The sequence below is a fragment of the Bubalus kerabau genome, chromosome 13, assembly GCF_029407905.1.
Source record: "Bubalus kerabau isolate K-KA32 ecotype Philippines breed swamp buffalo chromosome 13, PCC_UOA_SB_1v2, whole genome shotgun sequence".
NCBI lineage: Eukaryota > Metazoa > Chordata > Mammalia > Artiodactyla > Bovidae > Bubalus > Bubalus kerabau.
The window spans coordinates 74,493,829-74,502,002 of NC_073636.1; the positions used below are offsets into that span (position 1 = coordinate 74,493,829).

An 8,174-nucleotide genomic window follows, 5' to 3' on the forward strand; every position below is an offset into this window, starting at 1 on the left:
ATTAATAATTTTAGTAAAAATCAAATTCTTTACATATTAGTAGTATCACTATTATTGCCATCAGATCTGAAGTGAAGTGAAGTTGCTCAGTCATGTCCGACTCGTAGCAACCCCATGAACTGCAGCCTACCAAGCTCCTCCATCCATGGGATTTTCCAGGCAAGAGTACTGGAGTGGGTTGCCATTTCCTTCTCCAGGGAATCTTCCTGACCCAGGGATCGAACCTGGGTCTCCTGCACTATAGACAGACACTTTACCATCTGAGCCACCAGGGAAGTGCCATCAGATCTGACATTTATCAAAATGTTACTGTTGTCAATACTTACACAAAGTATTTAACATATATCATATCTTTTTTCTTCTGATCACAATATTATGAGATTGATAGATGAAGCAAAAAGCAACCTCTGAGTTGCAAGGTCTGACCTGGCACCACAGTGGGGCTTCTGTTCTCTTGTTAAACAGAAACATTACACAGAACTTAAAGATCAGACAAGTTCCTACTGTGTCTGTGAAAGGTCAAAACAAAAATAGGTCATTTGGTAATTATGTCTGAACCGACACAAGAAGTTACATTATACAAACTACCAAAATGACCACACATCCCCCTATCTTGAGTGACTGCTACTTCCTGATCAAGTACAGCTGTAACCTCTATCTAGTCTTCCCTTCTTAGAGTTAAGATTCAGATACCAGTTCAGAGAACTACCCCACTTCATAATACCAATCATCCTGAAACCCTCCCCCAAATCATTTAACACAGCCTACATCCTAGAAGTTCTCTAACCTTTATCTAGTCTTCCGTTCTTAGAGTTAAGATTCAGGTACCAATTCAGAGAACTACCCCACTTCATAATACCAATCATCCTGAAACCCTCCCCCAAATCATTTAACACAGCCGCATCCTAGAAGTTCTTTCTAACATTCTCTTAATGAGATATCATATTGTTTTCCAAGGCGATTTCTACCCCTTACTGAGGGGTGGAGGGTGAATCCATCACAGATGGCTAAAGATTTAATGAATTATGATTTGTGATGAAGGCTCCACAGAAACCTCAACAGAACAAGTCATTCAGGTTATTCTAAAGAAGTGTCATCTACCCAAGGAAGAGCACAGAGACTCACTCCATCATGGCCCCCTGGACCACTCAGCAGCCTGCCCAGGGGCCTCTGTCTCTGCCCTTCGCCCCTTAGAGGCTACTCTCCGCTCTGCAGCCTCAGTTCAGTTCAGTTCAGTCGCTCAGTCCGACTCTTTGCGACCCCATGAATTGCAGCACGCCAGGCCTCCCTGTCCATCACCAACTCCCGGAGTTCACTCAAACTCACATGATGCCATCCAGCCATCTCATCCTCTGTCGTCCCCTTCTCCTCCTGCCCTCAATCCCTCCCAGCATCAGTCTTTTCCAATGAGTCAACTCTTCGCATGAGGTGGCCAAAGTACTGGAGTTTCAGCTTTAGCATCATTCCTTCCAAAGAACACCCAGGACTAATCTCCTTTAGAATGGACTGGTTGGATCTCCTTGCAGTCCAAGGGACTCTCAAGAGTCTTCTCCAACACCACAGTTCAAAACCATCAATTCTTCGGCACTCAGCTTTCTTTGCAGTTCAACTCTCACATCCATACATGACCACTGGAAAAACCATAGCCTTGACTAGATGGACCTTTGTTGGCAAAGTAATATCTCTGCTTTTGAATATGCTATCTAGGTTGGTCATAACTTTCCTTCCAAGGAGTAAGTGTCTTTTAATTTCATGGCTGCAATCACCATCTGCAGTGATTTTGGAGCCCAGAAAAATAAAGTCTGACACTGTTTCCACTGTTTCCCCATCTATTTCCTATGAAGTGATGGGACCAGATGCCATGATCTTCGTTTTCTGAATGTTGAGCTTTAAGTCAAGTTTTTCACTCTTCTCTTTCACTTTCATCAAGAGGCTTTTTAGTTCCTCTTCACTTTCTGCCATAAGAGTGGTGTCATCTGCATATCTGAGGTTATTGATATTTCTCCCGGCAATCTTGATTCCAGCCTGTGCTTCATCCAGCCCAGCGTTTCTCATGATGTACTATGCATATAAGTTAGATAAGCAGGGTGACAATATACAGCCTTGATGTACTCCTTTTCCTATTTGGAACCAGTCTGTTGTTCCATGTCCAGTTCTAACTGTTGCTTCCTGACCTGCATATAGGTTTCTCAAGAGGCAGGTCAGGTGGTCTGGTATTCCCATCTCTTTCAGAATTTTCCATAGTTTATTGAGATCCACACAGTCAAAGGCTTTGGCATAGTCAATAAAACAGAAATAGATGCTTTTTTCTGGAACTCTCTCGCTTTTTCCATGATCCAGTGGATGTTGGCAATTTGATCTCTGGTTCCTCTGCCTTTTCTAAAACCAGCTTGAACATCAGGAATTTCATGGTTCACATATTGCTGAAGCCTGGTTTGGAGAATTTTGAGCATTACTTTACTAGCGTGTGAGATGAGTGCAATCGTGCGGTAGTTTGAGCATTCTTTGGCATTGCCTTTCTTTGGGATTGGAATGAAAACTGACCTTTTCCAGTCCTGTGGCCACTGCTGAGTTTTCCAAATTTGCTGGCTATTGAGTACAGCACTTTCACAGCATCATCTTTCAGGATTTTAAATAGCTCAACTCAGGGATCCTCTTAAAACTTGAGTTTTATCAAAATGCTCGCATGATGAATCCCTCAGTGACTCTCCAGCTCTCTCAGAGTCTGCCTTTCTGCATCCTTTCTCGAACTCTTGGGCACCTAGTGGCCCACATCACACAGGGTGAAACCAGTAACCAGGCCCAGGATAAGTCCCAACTCACGTCTCCTCTACAGACTCGAGGGGAAGGAGGTGAGTCCATGGAATAGGCAGGCTGGGAACAAAGGGTGTGTTGGGTTCTGCCAGACCTCTCTGGATTTCTTCTGAAAGTGAGCAATAGAACTCTAGGGACATTTCTTGACTCTCAAAAAAACTATGTGTTCAGATTTTTTTTTAAAATGACCCTTCCTCACTTTATAGAATTAGGGACTTCATCTCTAGACTCTCTAATCCTGTTCTCTATCTTGTCCCTAAACCCCACTTTAGTATAACAGAAATATCCATAGTTGATCCACATGCTGGTTCCTGCCCCAAGCCCTCTGAAACTCTTGGAATTTAATATCTTTCAATAAATCATGAGATAAGTGAAGAATGAGATCTTAGATAATGTCTATGTGGACCTGGACTCCAGAACATGCCATCAGATGATTAGAGGGTTAAAACGATCAGTTCCCAGTCCCTCTGGGGAGAGGAGATTGTACTGATACTTAGTTCCATTAGCAATGGTGAAAGATTCCATCAAATTGCCTCCATCCAACCCTCAATTAAAACACATGAGTACTGGTTCAGAGAGCTTCAGCTGAGGTGATAACATCAAGAGATTGTGAAGGGGGTAGGGTCCTGAGAGGGCTTAGAGGCTCAGTATTTTCTACTCCCTCTTTGTTTTATGGTTCTCCTCCCTGCCCCTGAGTTTTGCTATCCCTGAGTTTTATTCTTTGTAATAACTGGGGATAGTAAGTAAAGGGCTTTCCTGAGTTCAGTGAGTGGTTCTGATAACCTATTCAACATGGGAGATGGGTCAAGGGATCTCTGAATTTATAGCCAGTTGTTCACAAGTGTAAGTGACCCCAGGGCTCATGATCAACACTTGAAGTGTGAGCCATCCTCAGGGATGCAGTCCTCACCTTGTGGGGTCTGAGTCACCTCTGTGGGTTTAGTGTCACAAGTGAATGTACTCCTGGATGCCCAGTGGGTGTGGGGGAATTTGCTGCTATTGGCATAGACCCCACATATATGGAATCAGGGACAAATCTCAGACCCACTCTTTTCTACCATTTGTGTCTGGTGTGAGGCTCAGGGACAGGGGACCATATTATGTTGAGCAGAGCACTCAGAACCCCTCTCCACTTCTCAACGTTTTCAGAATTCCTGGCAGAATCAGGTACTTGATTAAACGGATTGTCACAGATCGTGTCTTGTCCTCATCCTACTACCTACATGCTGTGTGTCCTTTGGCAAGTTCCATGTGCAATTTTTTCGGTGAGAGCAGGGGAACCATATTACTTGAGGTTTTTGAAAGGATTACCAGTCACGAGTACAAAGAATTTACACGTTTGTGGTCAATATTGTCCATTTTCCACCAAAAGCTTTTAGTATGAAAGACTTGATGACCTACCTCCATTTCTTCATAATGAATAAAAAAAAATACATATGTGTCAAATAATGATCATTTCTCTGTGATGAAATTAATGAGAGAGTTGAGAGGCAGCTGAGCATCTTCCCTCCAGAGGCAGCTGCAGGTAGAGCAAGAAATGCAGTACTTTCTTGGGTTTGCTTGTGGGCCCAAGACTGCTTTTTCCAGGCTGGTATGATATTAGTCAAAACTCAGTGTCCTTCCTCTTGCTCCCCTATCAGACTATATTTTAATTTCCTATAATTATATAGATGAAAGTTACAATCATAATTATATAGACAGGCCTCATCATCATAGAGACTAACAGGAATTTTACTCTAGCCACTCTCTTCAATGATGGTGTACTTGGCATGAGTATGAAATAGAAGAGTCATTTACTGGAGAAATATTTATCAAAATTTATCCTTTTGGTTTCAGAAAACAAACATGGTTCTTGGAGTTGGTAAACAGCTGTAAACAAAATATAGTAAAATAACACCCTTATAGGAGAAAGACACAGAATAAAGAGGGGAAAATCCTATGCCAGGTGGTGATTAGTGTCGTGAAGAAAGAGAGTGATGGGGATGAAGGAGACTGTCCAGGGTCAGGCAAACCCTCCATGATAATGAGGTGTTGAACAGAGCCTGCCAGAATCATGCCTATTGTGTTTGAGCAGCAGACAGGAGCAGGATGGCTGGACCTGAGTGAGTTGAGGGGACTGGAGTGGAAGGGGATGAGGCAGAGAGGCCATGGGGTCAGGTCTTAAAGAGCCTTGTAAAAGCTCATGTGAGGTTTGTAGAACTGTAAGAATCAGAATCTGACTCTCAGAAAGCTGGGGAGTCAGAGAGGCACTGGACAGGGGAGCCATGATATAGAATTCACTGTGAAACATGATTCTTGTAGCTGCAGTGTGGAGAGTGACCTCTAGGGGGCGAAGGGCAGAGACTGAGGCTCCTGGGCAGGCGGCTGCATTAGTCCAGGAGACCCTGGAATGTGTACACATATTGTTGCCTGGATGGATCACAGTTCATTAGAATTACATGAATAACTTGCTTTGTTGAGGTTTCTGTAGAGGCTTCATAAAAAATCATGATTCATTAAATCTTTAGCCATTTGTGATGGATTTACTCTTCAAACTTTCTCCTTTCCTTGAGGTGTGGTGGCAGGGAAAAGCAGAAAGTGGAAATTAAAACTCCACCCCTTAATCAGGAGTTGGTTACCCAGGCAAGCAACCTCCATTCTAAGGTTAAATTTAGGCTTTATTAGTCACCTCCCTCACATGATAAAAGATTCTTGTAGTGCTCATATCTCTTAGGAAATACAGTGGTTTTAGGAGCTCTGTTTCAGGAATTGGAAGAAGACCAAATTAATTATTCTCATGTAAGTCATAGTATCAATATTCCCTCAATATTTCATTATTCCAGTGCTGTCAGTGAATGTTTAACAGGAGGATTCCTACATGCTGTTTCTCATAAATTCTCTGTTCCTTATCAGTTCTTATTCCGAGTACGAGTAGAGCTGCATGCAGCTCTCAGGACTGAGATCATGAGAAACGGTATCTGCTTGGATTCCTTTTATTAATTCCCTTCAGTGTCTCTTTTCAGTGTCAGCAACCTTGTATGTATTAGACTATCCATATTGTGGCTATTGATAAAATTTCATCCTGTGTAATAACTGAGTAATCATCTTACTAAAGATATATAAGCCTGCATTTCTGCTAATAAAATACCTTTGCTCCATCAGAGCTTGGGTCCCCGTGTCTTTCTTTCCTTCTCTCTCTCTCTCTGCCTCCCTCCGGCTCTCTCTTTCACTTTCTTATCGTCAACTCCGGACCACCAGGTTCTGGTCCATTCAAGGACCCCAACAAGTGGCGCCCAGAACAGGGACTCTGGTATGCGTGGCATTTTGGATAGAGTGACTCAAGAGGCCTATTGAGGTCGGGACCTATTGAGGTCAGTAAGTACTAAGACATGGGTCAAGCGGGTGGAAAGCCCCATTATTTCTCTACTTTACTTCACCATTTGTTTAAAGCTCAGGAACTTTTGGTTTCACGCCAATGAATAGAGGCTTGCTTTCAAACAGTAGTTAAATGTAATCCTTGGTTCCCTGATAAAGGCAGTTTTGATTTAGAAATTTGGCATTGGATTAAAGACAATGTTGAATGAGCCACCAGGCAGGGAGAAAATATTCCAGTTGATTTCTAGCCCCTATGGGGCTCTCATTAAAGCTGTAATTCTGCCATTTCAAGGTAAATTCTAGCCCTCCCAATATTTGACAACAGACAGAACACTTATTACATGAATATAAAAAAATGATAAAACTTTACAAAAGGCCCAATTTAAACAACATAAAATATTTCAAAATTTTCCTACTAATCCTATCCTGGCCATGCCAAATGCTCCTCCTCTGCCAACAAGCACAACTCCAAAGGTCTCTCCTTTGCTGGAACCTAATAATTCTGATAACGGCTCTCCTAAGACACTTTTGACACCAAAACCGGCAATACTTTTTTAGATAATAATGATAAGTCCTTAGCACAGACTCATATTTGCAAAAAATCGGCACTTACTTGCTCTTCTCCATGACAGAGACTCTCTGAATTACTGGCTTTGCAATTACAAGTTTCTGATGCCAATGCTTTCTCTGTCTTTCCAGTTTTAAGAAATCCTGATGCTCAAGGGCACATAATACCTCAATATGAAGGTATTAATCTTTTTTACATGCTACAAATGAAAAAAGCTATAACTATGTATGGCCCACATTCGCCTTTTACTAAAGAGCTTCTAAATGCTGTGGCATCTTCTATTGGAAACTTTATTCTCTATAATTGGCGAGTTTTAATAAAAGCTCTCCTTAAATCAGGAGAATATCTTCAATGGACAATGTGGTTTCATGATATAGCCAGAGATCATGCTAACAGGAATGCTCGAGCTGGCACTCCCCCAAACCAAATTACTTTTGAAATGTTAACTGGCGCCAGACAATTTGATACCATAGAAGCTCAAATACAATGCCCTCCCTTATTGCATGAACAATTAAAAACAGCGGCCCTTGAAGCTTGGGATCGAATTACTCCTCAAGAAGAGCCTACAAGTAGCTACACTAAAATATTACAAGGACCTAATGAAAGTTATGCTGATTTTTTAGGTAGATTAGAAACTGCTATTTCCTGTACTGTAATCGGAGAAGAAACCAAAAAACAGCTAGAGAAATTACTTGCTTATGAAAATGCAAATCAGGAATGTAAAAAAGCTATCGCTCCAATTCGTGAGACTGGGACTATTATTGATTATTTGTAGGCTTGTCGCAATCTAGGATCAGAAACTCAAAAGATGCAAATGCTAGCTAAGACAATGGCTACTGCCTTTAGAAAGGGAAATAAAGAATACTTTACATGTGGAGATAAAAACCATTTAAAAAGGGACTGCCCTAAGAAGGCTAATAAAAAACCTACAAAAATCTGCCCTCGCTGCTGTAGAGGAATGCATTGGGCCAAAGACTGTAAATCTAAATTTAATATTGAAGGAAAATCTATTCCAAGAAACTCTAAGCAGGGGACCCCCCTGCCCCCCGCCAGGTCCCCTTCAACAAAACCAGGGGAAAATTCTATCTTTTCCCTCAAACCCTCAACATCCGGCAGTGCTGCCCTAAATGATTTTTTCCTCTACCCTCAAGCAGTCCCTTCTAGAGTACCTACTGGACTTTTTGGACCCCTGCCCCCACAAAACTTCGGTCTTTTACTTGGCCTATCTAATTTGACTTTTAAAGAAATCGCTGTTCGCCCTGAAGTAATTAATTCAGATTATAAAGGAAAAATTCAAATCATGATGTCATCTCAGATTCTATGGCAATTCAGAAAAGGGGACAAAATTGCTCAATTACTTCTTTTGCCTTACATTTCTATTAACTCCTCTAATGATGTACGGACAGGCATATTCAACAGTACAGATCAAAAACAATCC

General features: G+C 41.8%; 1 non-coding gene across 1 annotated transcript; it reads right to left on the reverse strand.

The window, feature by feature from the left end:
* Nucleotides 1–202: 202 nt before the first annotated feature.
* On the reverse strand, nt 203–275 carry TRNAY-AUA (transfer RNA tyrosine (anticodon AUA)). Its single transcript has one exon. It is a non-coding gene; the product is annotated as a tRNA-Tyr (tRNA).
* Nucleotides 276–8,174: the final 7,899 nt, after the last annotated feature.